This window comes from Palaemon carinicauda, chromosome 1 (genome assembly GCF_036898095.1).
Source record: "Palaemon carinicauda isolate YSFRI2023 chromosome 1, ASM3689809v2, whole genome shotgun sequence".
Lineage (NCBI taxonomy): Eukaryota > Metazoa > Arthropoda > Malacostraca > Decapoda > Palaemonidae > Palaemon > Palaemon carinicauda.
Genome location: NC_090725.1, coordinates 236,530,931 through 236,547,868, shown reverse-complemented (window position 1 = coordinate 236,547,868; position 16,938 = coordinate 236,530,931). Strand labels below are relative to the sequence as shown.

The following is a 16,938-nucleotide window of genomic DNA, read 5'->3' as shown; positions in this document are numbered from 1 at the left end:
TGCTATTAAGCGTAATTTAATCTATATCTCACATTGACGGCATTTTCCCTAATCATCTAGGAATTTTTCAGTAAATGTAGTCTGAATCTGCAACTTCATTGGCTCCAATACAAATCTAATACTGATTAAGTATACTAAAAAATGGGCAAGTTTTATATTCATTCATACGTGTGAAAAAAAAAACTTGGTGAATATACAGGTGACTCTTGCATATACCTTCAAATCAAGATTAACCTACCTTCAAGTACAGAAGACTGTGACTGTAGGCAATGTTTTTCTGGGACAGTTTTCTCCTTCCAATTAGTCAATGATATAGAAGAAAAAGAGAAGTGGTGCCTGTGGTGGATGCACATGAAGAAGTGTGCTGAAGAATTTGCGATGACGTTGAGAGAAGTCAAGAAATGTACGAAAGAGGACATAAAGAAAAGAGTTAGACACAAGCAAATGGAAGAGTGAAATGAAGTGCAAGGAGAGTCTAATTCTGTATAAAAACTGGAAAAGTGAAATCAAGGAGGAGGAAGTGTATGACAACACATTTTCGTCAATTTTATTATTCAGAGCAAGGACAAACACATTGGGCTTGAATATAAAAAAACAGACACCAAGATGGAAAGTTAAACTGCGTATTCTGTGATGTAGAAGAAAATGCTAACCTGATATAAGAATAAAATTAATTGAGCTCCAACAACCATACGAAGAAGATAGTGCACAAATAGTTGGAAATTTCCTCTTTTTGTGAAGAAAATATTGAAAATAAGAAAAGTGTACCACAACAAATGTGGGTGAAAAGAGAAAAACTAGCGAAAATAAGGAACACAAAACTAAAAGACACAGGCGCCGTTACAAAGGCAAAGCCTCAACCTTAATCTGATCTGATCTGATGTAAACAAAGTTTATCAAAACTTTAGAAATACTGCACACAGTGTAGAAAATAATGGTTTAATAAAGGTAAGAGCAGTTGTAGCATTGTTTTTAAGTATTGTTACAGGGTTTTAAAACTGATCTACTCGATCCTTTGGTCTTTCTGTGTGTTTTGGGCTATTGCAGGCCAAACATCTAATTTATTTGTTCCTATCTATTTCCAATAGGCCAAGCCGAGAATGAATCTGTTAAAATCTCTCTACGGTACCATTAGACTGAATGAATGTAGTTTATCGAGACAGGGCGATATCTTTCTTATTACCAGCCCAATCGTTTTTCCTTATGGGGAAGATGTGCTTTACTATGATCCAATATACCATAATATGAAGTTATTTTATATTTTCTAAGTTCGGCCCAAGAAGGGGGTCCGGGGGCTTGCCCCGGCTAGGGGTTGTGACCTGGGAACTACTAGGTTCGGTTAGGTTGGGTTTGTATGATAGCGACAGTGGTTGGGGGGTCGCAGGGGGCCGTTAGCCCCCCCGTTAGGTCATTAGGAAGGTAAGGACATGGCTTGTAGGTCAGGTTGGAGGGGGGGAAGTTTGGGTTAGTTGTTGTCCATTTTTCTCGGCATGTCCCCATAAACTACAAAGGCTCCGGGCACTCGAGTATCAGAGGCAAGGGACAGTGAAAGTGCCCTAGTAGGACATAGCCTTAGAGACTAACCATATATACATATGATCAATGCACAAGCTCCCTCTCCATTCAAGCTAGGATCAGGATTGGCCAGGCAATGGCTGCTAATGACTTAGAAGGAAGACCCAAGAGGTATAGGCTCCCTCAAACCCTCCATTCATAGCTCACAAGAATGATGAGGATGCAGACACTACAAGAAACTATCAAGCTTGAGCGGGGCTTGAACCCCAGTCAAGCAGGTTGTCAGTTGGCTACCTCAATATCGTATTTATTACAAATTGCGCATGATTTTGTGCACATAACAGGTCGTGTGCCTGATCTCTTGTGTAGTTACATTCATATAAGCACTATAGTCATGACTGATTAATACTGTATGTATATGCATAATGCATCATATATGTAATACCTGCGTCGATTCTCTTAGACCCAATTAATGACGTAGGGGAGGTTGTTACTGGTAGTGTGTAGGTAGATGGATCACCAAAATACTCGCCCACTTGGCCAGAGTGCATAACGCAACATGTGCCGTTTGCTAGAACTAAAGAGCAGCGAGATATTTATTTGCTAGTGAAGCGAGCCACAGTGATTTAAAGAGCAGCGAGTGAATAATTAGTTTTAGTTTGTATAGTTTTTTTTACAGCACTTCATCGTTATTGTAAGACGTAGAAAACGACTGAAGGTCTGGTAAAATGGCACAACGTGTATTTTGATTTTGTATTAAATATTTAAGGATGAACGGTGGGAAGTCAGACCTGACGTATGCCTGACTGACATAAATATGGGTACAGTATTACTGTACTGATGCATGTACAGTATAAGAGAAATTGTGGACAAAACCTGTTATATGCACAATCTACTTTGAGCTGAGTTGAACATATTAGTGGCTTCATGTTCGGTGTCATTATTATGGTCTTTACTCATTTGTTTTTGTTATCATAGCCTAATTAGCCTTACTGGGTAACAGCTAAATGTGAATTAATGAATGGGTGATGGGAGAACCTCTAGGGACAAGCTGTTATTCGCACAATATTTAGTGAATAACGAGCAATAAACATGATTAAATCATATGCATACTACTACTATACACACAACAGATCATTTGCAAGTGCAGGACTGTATCGTGCAAATTTACTGTTTGTTCCCTAACTGGAATACAAACCACGCTATTTAATAGAGGTATTACTTTCGGCGTAGCTGAAATGACGAGCCATTAATTTTTAACGAGGGTTTACTACCCACACCGCTAGTTAGCGGGGATAGGGGAGGGTTGCTTGCTACCCCCCCTCTCACACACCTGTGCTTGAGCTCACTTTGCTCTCGGCTCGGATGGTAGTCGGACGTGTCCGCTTTCATCCTCGCCGTCATTTGGCAGCCATTTAACCTGCCCTGGGTTTCTAGACTGCCTCTGTGGAACATTCATGTCGGCGGTCGAGACCGATCCTCACGCCCTTTGTCCTTCTTGTAGGGGCCAACGGTGAGATAGTAATAACAGGTGTGGTGAGTGTAGGGAGTGGTCTAGCTCCCAGTGGGAGAGGTTTTTGCGACGACGGAAGAAGAAGGCCAAACGGGATATTTCTCCTTCAAAGGTTTCTTCGAAAGGAGAAAAACCCAAGGCCTCTTCTTCCGTTGCCCAAACCTCCTCCGAAGCTCCCACTCGGTCGGTCTGTTTCGAGAGTCCGTCAAGTGGTAGCGTAGACCGATGTACTGTTTACCAAACTCGGGGCTCGAGAGAAGACGTTGCTTCCCCTAGCGAAGCTGCTCCACCTCTCCCCCCGGGGGAGGATATGTTACTAACCCCCCTTTTTCAGCTTTGGTTCTCCTTGGGGCTTACGGGTTCGCCCTCCAAGGAGGTTTTACTTGACTACTGTACATCCGATTGGGTGCCGCTGTCAAGCAATCGCCGTCACCGACAGAGGTTGATCCTCTGTCTCTTGTCGACGTTGTGGTGTCAGAGGTATCCAATGCAGTATCACCCATCACCTCTGCCTCTTCAAACCCTACGGTAGCTGACGGCTTAGTTTCTCCCGTTCCTGTTCAACCAACGAGGGAGAAACTAAGTCCAACAGTCTCTCCTGCTAGTGTTTCTTCCCCTCGGGGGAGTTCACTTACAGAGACTCCTCTTCGGAGGACCGCAGAAGGTCAGTTCGCTGACCCTACGGCCCCCAGAGGGCACATTCGTCACAAGGCTCACCTTCCTCTTCGCCAGAGAGGCCTTCCTTCACCTGCGGTGAGGAGGCACTTCTTTGTTTCAACATCTTCGATGCAGTCCCCCCGCAGAGGAGCCTCGACAACAATCACCGATGTCTGTTCCTGCATTGGTCCTGGACCTTTCTGCAGATCGTTCGCGATCTCCTTCGGTGGAAGGTAGTCCTTTTAAAGGACACGTCGACCTTCCACCCGACAGACCTGCCGGCCTGCTATCACCCTTCCTGTTTAAACCTAGCAAGGTTTCATCTGAGCACGCTAAGGCGCGCCACCCAGATACGCGCTATGAGCCAACGAAACCTGACGAACGCGCTCTAGTAGCTCGTTAGGCCCCATCAACAAACCCTAACACAGGGCATTAAGGGCGTATGCGCCAACACGCACATACGTCCCAACAGGAGCACAGCTCCATTACACGCTATGCACGCACTCACGCACATACGCGCCCGCGTTCTCCTGCGCGCCAGGCCTTGCCTGAACCTAAGCCTACGCGCCCACGCCCAGCTGCGCGCCAACTCTCACCTGCGCGCCGTCAACCTCCTACACGCCAGCACTCACGCCCAGCAGTTAACTCTTCTGCGCACCAATGATCGACTGATCTGGGCGCTACTGGGAAGTCAACTAGACTGACTTCTCCCACGCACCAGCGCTTGCAATCACGCTAGCACTCGCCTTCGCGCCAGCTCTCGCCATTGCCCGCACGCATCCGCGAGGATACGCGCTCGCGCGCCCCGCTTGCACTCGCCTATCCTCTCCTACGGATTCGCGCCCACGTTCTGTCACACGCCCACGAGCAGCACAGGCTTCAACTGCGCGCCCGCGCGCTAGGGGTCTTTCTCCTGCGCGCGCGCGCCCTACGACTGGTACAGGCAGGTGCGAACTCTCGCCCACGTGCTCAATGCCTTGATCCTGTGCTCCAACAGTCTCCCTCACGCGCTCCTGTGCGCCCACAGTCTCCTGCACACGCTCCTGTGTGCCCACAGTCTCCCGCATGCGCTCCTGTGCGCCCACAGTCTCCCACACGCGCTCCTGTGCGCTATCAGTCTCCTGCGCTCCTGCAGTCTCCTATGCGCCCGCGCGCGCGCCAGCAGTCTCCCACGTGTGATTCCCGGTATTCTCCCATGCGTGAGCACCATTACTCTCCCTCGCGTGAGCGTCAACATCCTCCCGCGTGTGAGACTGCTGAACTACACACGGCAAGGTCGCCATCGCCTCATTCCCCTCCCCGCTAGCGCATACCAGCGCGCATTGTGGGAGAAGGGAAGCATCTAGAGGGGTCCAGGATCCCAAAGCCTTTTCAGGCGAACCCATCAGTGATGAGAACTCCTCCCAGGGATCCTTCAATTCATGTCCCTTCAAGGGGTATGTCTGATAGCACGTCTGTCAGCCAACAGCCCTGGTTCGGTGCACCAATCAGAGCCGTAACGCAGGCGTTCAAGACTGTCTTCTCTGAATTAGGGCACAGATCCATGGCTGCTTCTACCCCTTTGAAGAGAAAAAGAGTAGTTCCAGACGCGGTAACTTCTCCAAGGGCAAAACTGACTCCACGCAAGCCTTCGAAGCAGGTTCCTTCTTTCCCCCAGACTGTCTCTCCTTCCCTTTCGGACGAAGATTTCCCGTCCTCAGCGGAATCACGCGAGGAGAGACTTTCCCCCATCGCACCAATGAGGGAAACCTCTCCTCGCGCCGAGATGTCTTCTCAGGCGGGGACTGAAAGGAACATGCTGTCTTCGTCAATGTTGGAGTCCTACATCCTTCCCAGGAAGTAATCTAAGGACTCTAAAACATTGCCAAAGTCCTCTACTAGGAATGGGATGAAGCCAGCTAGCCACTCGGAAAACGTCTGCGACTCTCCCCAAGAAGAGCCTTTGGGGACAAGAGACTTTGCTGCAAGTCCTACATCAGGAGGAGACCAGTAAGAGTCAGAACATGCGTTTTGGCAAGTTCTGACTCTAATGAGGGTTCTCAACGGGTTTTCCGACCCAGAGATCCCTCCTCGAGAGGGTAAGGACATGGTCTTGGACCGTATCTTTGGTACTCAGAAACCTTCCAAGACCAGTGCAGCACTGCCCTGGTCTCAAGGGGTTAAGAGTACCAGGGACAAGATCTCTCTACAGCTCTCCGAGATGTCCTTCTCCAACCGTTCCAGTGTCACCAACAAGCTCCTCCCACCTCCTCGCGTACTGCAGAGGAGGTACTTCGAGATCCTTAAGGAGCCTTGTTTAGCTCTTCCTCTTCACCACTCGGAAGAGATTACCAGGGGAGTCCCTCCTGAGAGACTCTCCAACCGGCAGGTCTCATTCTCGGCAACCGAGATCCTTAACCAAGAGAAAGTTGCGAAGTGTGCTATGCAAGCCACGAATCTGGTTGGGGACCTTAGGTATCCTGATACGTTCTGAGGATTTCTCCAAAGAACGTACCAGGAAAGCCATGGAGACCTTTCTTCTCTCAGGTACTCGCACGATCGAGTTTCTGGCTCACCAAGTCTCGAAATTGTGGGCAAATACCATTCTGAAACGTCGGGATGCAGTAGCTGAGAGATTCCATCAGAAGGTCCCCCGCACCGAGATCAATAGGCTCAGACATTCCTCTCTAGAGGGATCCATATTGTTTACGCCTAAGGATGTGGAACATGCCACTGAGAGGTGGAGGAAGTCTCATCAAGACTCCTTTCTTCATAGGGCTTTAACATCTAAGCCCTATAAGCCTCCAGCACCACAGCAGTCCCGTCCAGTTAAGACCGCTAAAATGACGACAGCAGGGAAGACCGTGGTGTCTAAGCCCTTTCCTGTCAAAGAAAGGAAAGGCAAAAAGTCCTCCAGGGGAGGCAAGAATCCTAGAGGGAGCAGCCGAGGCCGCAAATGCTAGGATAGGCAGTCCCCCTGCATGTCCACCAGTGGGGGGATGCCTACAAAGTTGCTCAAACAGGTGGAAGCAACTTGGGGCAGATTCCTGGACAATCTCCGTGATCAGTCTAGGATATCGCGTCCTGTTCATAACATCTCTACCTCCCCTGACGACGAATCCAGTGTCATTGAGCTCCCTTGCCATGGGATTGGCAAGGGGGCAAGCCCTTCGGGCAGAAGTCCAGACCCTGTTGAAGAAGGGCGCTCTCCAAGAGGTCCTCGACGAATCTCCAGGCTTCTTCAGTCGACTCTTTCTAGTAAAGAAGGCGTCTGGAGGCTGGAGACCAGTCATCGACCTCTCAGCTCTGAACAAGTTTGTCAAACAAACTCCGTTCAGCATGGAGACGGCGGACACGGTCAGACTAGCAGTAAGACCGCAAGACTTCATGTGCACACTGGACCTAAAGGACGCGTACTTCCAGATCCCAGTCCATCCGTCTTCAAGGAAGTACTTAAGATTCAGCCTAGACAACAGAAAGTACCAGTTCAAGGTGCTGTGCTTCGGTCTCTCCACAGCACCACAAGTCTTCACCAGAGTGTTCACCGTAGTATCATCTTGGGCACACAGGATTGGCATCCGTCTCCTCCGTTATCTGGACGACTGGTTAATCCTAGCAGACTTGGTGTCATCCCTTCTTCAACACCGAGACAAACTTCTGAGACTTTTCCAATATCTGGGGATCATGGTACTGTAAATCTCGAGAAGTCCTCACTGCTTCCCACTCAAAGACTGGTATACCTAGGCATGATTATAGACACCTATCTCCACAAAGCCTGCCTATCAGACAACAGGATAGCAAGGCTGAGGAAGGTCGCAAGGCCTTTTCTCAGACGAGAAGAACTTCCAGCCCAATCGTGGTTACGTCTCCTCGGTCACCTTTCATCGCTGGCTCCTCTAGTTCCCAACGGTCGCCTCAGGATGAGATCCCTCCAGTGGTGACTCAAGTCCCGATGGAATCAAGCGTACGATTCCCCGGACATCCAGATCCCCATGGGACCTGCGGAACTGACGGATCTCCAGTGGTGAGTGGCAGACGAGAACCTACGAAAAGGAGTGGATCTTCTCGTCCTCCCCCCGGATTTGATGCTGTTTTCGGACGCATCAAAAAAAGGGTGGAGGCCCCACGTGCTGCACCACACGACCTCAGGCCTCTGGTCAGAGTCAGAAAAATACTACCTCCATATAAATCTCCTAGAGATGAAGGCCGTCTTTCTGGCCCTTCAACAGTTCCAACAGTACCTGGCAAGTCACTCTGTGGTGGTGATTAGCGACAACACCACAGTAGTGGCTTACATCAACAAACAAGGAGGTACTTTTTCGCAGCAACTATCCCATCTAGCAGTAGAGATACTGAGATGGGCTGAAGTCCACTCGATACCACTATCGCGACTACACTTCAGTAGTGGCCTACATAAACAAACAAGGCGGTATCTTTTCGCAGCCCCGGGCCATCTAGCAGTAGAGATACTGAGATGAACAGAAGACAACTCGATGTCCCTGTCGGCTGGCTTCATTCCAGGCAAGATGAATGTGCTTGCAGACAATCTGAGTAGAGCGACTCAGGTAGTGGGCTCCAAGTGGTCTTTGAATCATCTAGTAGCCGACAAAGTCCTGATTTTGTGCGGTTCCCCGACTGTGCACCTGTTTGCAACGGCCCTGAACTTCAGGCTTCCGTACTGTTCCCCACTCCCGGGTCCCCAGGCTCTCTGGTAAGATGCATTCCAACAATGGGAGGACAACATTGATGTTTATGCATTTCCCCTGTTCTCTCTGATGAGAAAGTCCTCAACAAAGTTAGAATAAGTGAGAACTTATCAATGACGCTAAAAGCTTTGCTATGGCATCATGCAGTGATTCCTGGACCTGCAACTCCTGACAGAACTCCTGTGAGAACCCCCTCCACGACACGATCTACTCAAACAGCCACATGCTAACATCTTCCACAAGTCTGTAGCTTCGCTTTGGCTTCACGCCTGGAGACTGTCCATCACCTCCTCACCCAGAGAGGATTTTCAAAACGAGTTGCGGAAAGGATGGCTGGACACTTCAGACGATCTTCAGCATAAATCTGTCAGTGTAAGTGGACTGTCTTCTGTGGTTGGTGTCATGGAAAGGGTATCTCTCCCCTTGATGCCACTATTCCAACAATAGTGGAGTTTCTTGTATACCTTCTGGAAGAAATGCTCCTCTCGGTTTCGGCAGTGAAAGGCTACCACTCAGCCTTGAGTCTGGCCTTTAAATTGAAAGGAGTAGATATTTCCTCCTCATCGGAACTTTTTCTCATCATACAAAGTTGAGATTACCTGCCCCAGTTGGAAGTTAGCCTTCCTCCTTGGAACATGGCTCACTTCCTTCAGTCTCTGAAGGGTGCCCCCTACGAACCATTACAGCAGGGAACAGATCGCCACCTTACTCTGAAGATGGTGTTCTTACTTGCTCTGGCTTCGGCCAAAAGAGTTAATGTACTGTATAGGATTTCGTACGACATTGCCCATTCAAGGGGATGGGGAGAGGTCATTCTCACCTTCGCCCCTGAGTTTACAGTATTGCTAGGATTCAAAATCCGGGAGTAGCGGATCCTAGATTCGGGCCCTTCAGGATTGGGAGTCTTTGTTCCATAACTGATGACCCAGACCAACTTGTACTTTGTCCAGTAAAGAGTCTAAGGTGTTACCGCAAGAGAACAGCAGCACCTGTCAGCACGGGGAAGGTCAAGAGGAGGGTCACGAAAAATACCATCTCGCCGTGGATTTGCAAGGTCGTTGACTTTGCAATTAATTCCGACCCTCCTCCACGACGACGACTCGGAGCTCATGATGTCGGGGGCATTACATCATCCCTGATGTTCAGAAAGAACTACTCTGTGACACAGGTACTGCAAGCGGGTGTGTGGAAGCATCAGACAACCTTCACCGTCCACTACCTGCAAGACGAGACTCACAGGAGCATGGAAACTATTTCCATTGGTAATGTGGTGGCTGCACAACAAGTGCTCTAAATACCGGGGCTTAGTCTGGGATGAATGAGTAAGAATGACTGGATTCCTTTGTTCCTTTACCTTCCCCTCTCTTGGGAATCAGCACCAGGGTCTTATTTATAGCTGATCTCACCTTTCTGCAGGTAAGAACCATTTTCCATGTTTAACCTAGTATAGAAATAATTTTTGTTGCTTTGCAATACCTCTAGCGAGGGGGGATTGGGTAATGTCTAAGGTACTCTCAAAGATTCCTATGACTCGGAGAACTCATACCTAGACCAGTCACATGGACAGTATCACGAGCACAAAGTTTGCTGAGGCCGCTTGTCGTACGTAGAACGATATTTTAGCGACGTGTAAGGGTTCCTACTGATTGCGATCTATATTGTAAGGAGAGAACCCGGGGTCAATAAAAAAGGGCCATTTGGTACTGTCTTCTACCCTCCTAAGATGTAAGTCATCCCAATAAATAGTGAGGCTTTGTATAGAGTGACGGAACAAATGATAATTTTTGGAAGTAATTTATATTTTTCCTAACTTTACATAGCTGGAGTTATTTATGTAGATTGGCTTGCTAGCACTTGTTCCCCAAGAATGAATGAATGAATGATTTGAAGTTCTCTGGCATCCTGACATTGAAGGTCATTGACACCAATATCGTTTATCATAAATAAAGACTAAAAGGATATTCAATTAAAACCATAAAAGTAAATATGTTATTAAAGTTAAAGAGCATTCAGAAGAGCTGCTTCTGCTATAAATTTAAGAATGCCACTAGCATTGTACGACACATCATGTCTAAGGATCTTGGTAAAGATGATCCTGCCATCCTCACCTCGAGCCCCAAACAGATATCTATTTCTTTCTGTGCAATAAGTGTGTTAATTAGTCATCAAAGGCCTCACTGTCAAGAGTATCAAACAGTCATTGCAATATGGTTATTGTTGGCCAGCCAGCAGAAACTCAAGAAAGTCCTGCCTGCAAGCAAAGTGGGTGCTCAGCCCAGGTGTTGTGAGTGAGCGGGGTAGCTGCCTGCAAGCAAAGTGGGTGCTCAGCCCAGGTGTTGTGAGTAAGCGGGGTAGCTGCCTGCAAGCAAAGTGGGTGCTCAGCCCAGGTGTTGTGAGTGAGCGGGGTAGCTGCCTGCAAGCAAAGTGGGTGCTCAGCCCAGGTGTTGTGAGTGAGTGGGGTAGCTGCCTGCAAGCAAAGTGGGTGCTCAGCCCAGGTGTTGTGAGTGAGCGGGGTAGCTGGCTATCCCCCACCCCTCCCGCTAACGCTGGCTACCCCCACCCCTCCCGCTAACGCTGGCTATCTCCACCCCTCCCGCTAACTAGCTGTTGGGGTAGTTATCCCTCACTAAAAGTCTTATGGCTTGTCTTAAAGCTATGCTGAAAGTAATATCCCTATAAATAGCTCCAGGTTTTTATCGTTAGGAAAAATACAAATTACTTCCAAATTTTAAACATAAGACTTACCCGGTAGTTATATATATAGCTTACGTTCCTGACGTCACGGCAGAAAATTCAAAACTCGCGCCAATCGCCGATTGGATAGCCAGGTGTACCCCCCCTGCACCCTAGCGAGGTACCTAGGAACCATTCCAGGAACCCTCATATATTTCCTGCCGTCCCTAGCGGCGACACGTGGATATTTTGCTCGTCAAATTATTGATCTTACTTTGATGAAGTACAAAACTTTGGTTGTTGACTCCCGCTTGTTTGATTTTGCTTTTGGATATTCTTTAATATGATTGGATTTAGAAAATTTTTGACCCTTGCTTGTTTGATTTCTCTTTAAATTTTTCAAAATGGCCACCCCCCCTATAACTTTTAGGTTGTGTGTGAGTGGGTGTGAGACCCGAATGGCTAAAGCTTCTCTTGATCCCCATTCTCTCTGCGTTACTTGCAGAGGTAAAGAATGGGATTTGGGGGATCGTTGTGATGAGTGTGTTCTTTTATCAGAGCTTGAATGGATTGAGTTTGACCGCTATAGACGTAAACTCAAAAGGGATAGATTGAGACAAAGTTCTTCTCGTTCTTCTAAAGACTTTTCCTCTTCCCATGTCACTAACCCTATTCCTTCCCCTGTAGTGGTAGATCCTGATCCCGCTACTGTAACTGCTAATGAGCCTACGCTCAAAGACATGTTGGTTGCGATTCAAGCGCTGGGCGCTAAAGTGGAATCGCTTGCGGCGGATAGAACTCAGGTTTTGTCCGACGTTAAGTAGTTGAAGGGTGAAAGTGCAAAAAGTGCAGTGAAGTTAAGTGCTGTGGAGGGTGTGCCTGCTCGCGTCTGTCGTCCTCCTAGTCCTAGACCTCTTCCAAGCTCCTCAACCCCTGGGAGAAGGAATGTCGAACGGCGAAAGGAGACGAGAGGCTTTAAAACACGAGCAGATGTCCCCTCGAGCGTACCTGTGGGCGTTTCCAAGGACGTTCACCCTCACCAATGGAAAGGTGAGGTTAAGTGTTTCTCGTCGTCTTCGGATGACGCCTTGCCTAAAAGAGGCTGGAAGCTTGCTTCCAAACCTCTTAAGAGGACCTTTGAAAAGGCCAACCAACGTCCTGCTAGTTCACAGCCTGGCTGTAGCCATTGGGATACGCCAGAATTGTTTGAAAGTTCTCCGACTAAACGTCCTGCTAGGACGTCGGACGCTACTAAGGATCCTACTAAGCAGTTGTCAGGACCAGGCTTAACCTCGATACAGGCTCCCACGCAGCCTTCAGACTGGTTTTCACCATCCAGATGCTCTGTACGCCTGAGCGATGAGGAGAACGTTGTGGTGTTATCACCAATATCGCAACGATCAGATCCTAACTTTATCATGCTACAAGAGATGCAAAACAGGCTCTCTTCTTTCATGCAGAACTACCAACGTAGCGACAAGCCTCAAGCTGACACACGTGACAGTTATTGTCAGGATCGAGACAGCGAGCGGTCTGCTCAGCACGTTATGAAACGTCCTGTAGGACGTGATCCCAAGCGTAGTCTTAAGCACCCGGTGGTTCATGATCTCGAACGTCCTTCTATTTGAGGCTCCGAGCTTCCTGCTAGCTACATTGAACGTCCTTTAGGACGTGATCCTGAACGATCAGCTAAGTCCGCAGTTGACAGCCCTAATGTCGAATGCGCTTTACTTCGAGGCTCAGAACGTTCTATCAAGCGTAAAAAGGTCCTTCAGTCAGATCGTGTGCTCGAACGTCCTACAAAGAGAGACGTCGAACGTCCTACAAAGAGAGACGTCGAACGTCCTGCTAAACAGGCTGTCGAACGTCCTGCGAAACAGGCTGTCGAATGTCCTGCGAAACAGGCTGTCGAATGTCCTGCGAAACAGGCTGTCGAACATCCTAGTTCTCAGGACGCCTACCGCTCTTCAAGATACTTTAGTGAACGTCCTCCATGATGTGTAACCGAGCGACAAACAACCGAACAGGTCGTTGAGCGGCAAGCGGTACGCAGCGCTGAACGCTTGTCAGGAAGCACCGTCAAGCACCTTTCAGAATATGATCCTGAACGCCCTACTTCTTACCATATTTCAGACGCTTCAGAAGTTAGTCTTGATTATGACGATGAGGCTTACATTCTTCAAGATAACGCTGATTCTAACGCAGTTCACATTCAGGAACTCATTAGTTCCGATCGCGTTGATCGCAAGCGTTTGGCTGAGCGGCAAGTAACACGCCCGCTTGATAATATACGTAAGGATCCAGTTTCTGTTGCTGTCGGAACTCAGGATCTTCTTGAGAAGGATACTGCTCTCAACACTGTTGCTCCCGATGGAACTTTACCAGAGAAGGACATCGAAGGTCAGCTTTCTCCTGTGGAGTTTGAGGAAGTTTCAGAAGACGAAGACTCCATTTCTTTTCGTCATTCTGTTAATCTGAAAAACTTATGAAAGTTTTCACTGAGGAATTCTCAGACTTTTTTGTACCAGTTGCTCCCCGTTCGCCACCGTCCGAGTTTACTCTTAGGAAGGTGTCAAAGAAGGCTCGATTTACCAAGATGGTCTTATCACGATCATCTAAGAGGGCTCTAAGACTGATGGGTGACTGGATGCAGTCCAAGAAAGACCTAGGGAAAGTGGCTTTCGCATTTCCTCCAGCTAGACTAGCCTCTAGGTCTAGTATCTGGTACGAGACAGGAGAAGTTCTCGGCTTGGGGATACCTGCCTCTGCCCAGGGAGATTTCTCAAGTCTTGTAGATGCTCCTCGTCGGTCGGCCATGAGGAAGACCAAGATTTTCTGGTCTACATCGGAGCTGGATCATCTGCTTAAGGGCATATTTAGAGCCTTCGAAGTTTTTAACTTCCTGGACTGGACTTTAGGAGCATTGGGTAAAAAAGTTGCTACTTTTAAAGAAGGGGATACCTCTGCCTTAGTCCATTTAATGTCCTGTATGGATAAGGCTTTGCGGGATGGATCCAATGAATTGGCAGCACTCTTTTCTGCAGGCATTCTAAAGAAAAGGGATCAGTTATGCTCATTTCTTTCTCTGGGGGTTACTCCCTTCCAGAAATCCGAGCTGTTATATGCGCCTCTTTCTCCCTTGTTGTTCCCACAAGAGCTAATCAAGGAAATATTGTCGGCCTTAACTCAAAATTCTACTCAAGACCTGGTCTCTAAGACAGCCAGAAAAGCCCTACCACCTTCTTTTTCCAGCCGCAAAACTAAGGAAGAAACTTCTTTTCCTAAGTTTTTCCAGCCCTTTCGAGGGAGGTCTTCCAGCAGGGGTAGCTCCAGACCTGACGCAAGAAGGAATAAGAGTAGAGGCTTCAGATCAGGGCGAAGCAGAGTCTGACTGCTTTCGCCTTCAGGCAGTAGGAGCCAGACTTCTCAACTTCTGGCAAGCGTGGGAGAAGAGAAGAGCAGATCAATGGTCTATACAGATCTTGAAGGAGGGTTACAAGATCCTCTTTCTAGGGAATCCTCCTTTGGTCTTAGCTCCAGTGGATCTCTCTCCCAGATACAGAGAGGAGGCAAAGAGACAGGCACTGATTATCTAAGTGTCTCTCATGTTGGAGAAGGGGGCCATAGAAAGAGTACAGGACAAATGTTCACCAGGCTTTTACAATTGCCTGTTCCTGGTACCCAAGAACTCAGGGGGATGGCGTCCAGTCCTGGACGTGAGTGCGCTGAACAAGTTCATCCAGAAGACGAAGTTCTCAATGGAGACTTCGAAATCAGTTCTCGCTGCAGTAAGGAAAGGCGACTGGATGGTCTCATTAGACCTCCAGGACGCCTATTTTCACATCCCAATACATCCGAGCTTCAGGCCTTACCTAAGATTCGTATTCAAGGGAGAATTTTTCCAATTTCGAGCCCTACGTTTCGGCCTCAGCACAGCCCCACAAATCTTTACGAAACTCATGCTAAACATAGCAAAAATCCTCCACTCAAGGGGCATCAGAGCCTCCCTGTATCTCGACGACTGGCTTCTCCGAGCTCACACATACGATCACTGCCTGAAGGATCTCCAGACAACCTTGAACCTTACAAAAGAACTGGGTCTCCTTGTCAACAAGGAAAAGTCTCTCTTGATTCCATCACAAGAGATTCTTTATTTGGGAATGACGATTTGGAGTCAGATTTTTCGGGCTTTTCCATCTCCTTTAAGGATGGAGCAAGCCAGGTTGAAACTCTGATCTTTTCTAAGCAAAAACATATATTCAGCGAGGAAGTGGATGAGTCTAGTAGGAACCCTCTCCTCCTTAGAACAATTTGTTCCCCTAGGAAGACTGAACCTTCGTCCTCTCCAATTCCATCTCAACCACCATTGGAACAAGGAGAAAGACCTAGAGACTATGAATATTCCAATTACGGACTCCATCAAAGACTGCCTTTGGTGGTGGGACGAACCGAACAAGTTCCAAGAAGGTCTCGACCTAACTCAAAAGAACCCAGACCTTGTGTTATGTTCCGACGCCTCGGACTCAGGGTGGGGAGCAACTCTGAACAAGTAGGAAGAACTTTCATATCAATCACAAAGAATTGTTGGTAGTCCTATTAGCCTTCAAAAGTTTCGAAGGTTCAGTCACCAACAAAGTGGTTCAAGTCAATGCCAACAACACGACGGCATTGGCTTATATTGCCAAACATGGGGAACTCACTCGATATCTCTGTACGAGACGGCAAAGAATCTCCTTTTGTGGGCAAAGGAGAGGAACGTGATCCTAATGACGAGGTTCATCCAAGGAGAGAAAAACGTAATGGCAGACAGCCTCAGCAGAAGAGGTCAGATCCTACCGACAGAGTGGACGCTCCATCTTCAAGTTTGCAAGAGTCTGTGGCGACTTTGGGGTCGACCATGCATATATCTCTTCGCAACATCAAAGACAAAGAGGTTAGAGGCATATTGCTTTCCAGTACCGTATCTAGAAGCAGTCCACATAGATGCTTTTCTGTTGGATTGGACCAATTTAGATCTGTACGCTTTTCCACCATACAAGATCCTGTACAAAGTGGTACAGAAGTTTGTAGCAACCAAAGGGACTAGGATGACCCTAGTGGCCCCCTTTTGGCTGTCAAGAGAATGGTTCACAGAGGTACTGGAATGGATGGTAGACACCCCAAGAAGCCTTCCATTAAGAGTAGATTTACTCAAACAACCCCACTTGGAAAGATTCCATCAAAATCTCCATGTTCTTCAGCTGACTGCCTTCAGACTATCGAAAGACTCACTAGAGCTAGAGGCTTTTCGAAGGAGGCAGCTCAAGCCATTGCAAGAGCAAGAAGAACTTCAACTATCAAAGTTAATCAATCCAAGTGGGAGGTTTGTAGAGAGTGGTGTAGAGTCAACTCTCTTTCCTCATCCAGTACCTCTGTAGCCCAAATTGCGGACTTCCTGCTCCACCTTCGAAGGAAGCGCAACTTTTCCTCCTCGACTATTAAAGGATATAGGAGCATATTAGCGACTGTATTCAGGTACAGAAACCTGGACCTTTCTAACAATAAGGATCTGCAAGAACTTCTTAGGTCTTTTGATACTACAAAGCAACGACACTAAGATTCACCTGCCTGGAATCTGGATATTGTATTGAAGTTTTTTATGAGTGACAGATTTGAGTCCTTAGGTTCAGCTTCTATGAAGGACCTTACTATGAAAACTCTTTTTTTTGGTTAGTCTCGCAACAGCCAAAAGTGTGAGTGAAATACATGCGTTTAGCAAGAACGTTGGTTTTCGTGATGGTAAGGATGTCTGTGCCTTACAACTAGGCTTTCTCGCCAAAAATGAACGCCCTTCTCAACATTGGCACAAAGCGTTTGAAATTCTGAATCTTTCGGATTTAGTTGGCAAGGAGTTGG

At 47.7% G+C, this 16,938-nt stretch overlaps 1 protein-coding gene across 2 annotated transcripts in view; it reads left to right on the top strand.

The window, feature by feature from the left end:
- Window positions 1–371: 371 nt before the first annotated feature.
- The window catches only part of LOC137654454 (KICSTOR complex protein kaptin-like), a 270,757-nt gene continuing 254,190 nt past the window's right edge, over window positions 372–16,938 (top strand). The window contains exon 1 of one of the 2 annotated variants that reach the window (XM_068388099.1): window positions 372–948. The gene's annotated coding sequence lies outside the window, so the exon portion shown is untranslated. The remainder of the gene's footprint in view (window positions 949–16,938) is intronic. The other variant, XM_068388089.1, reaches the window with a different exon arrangement.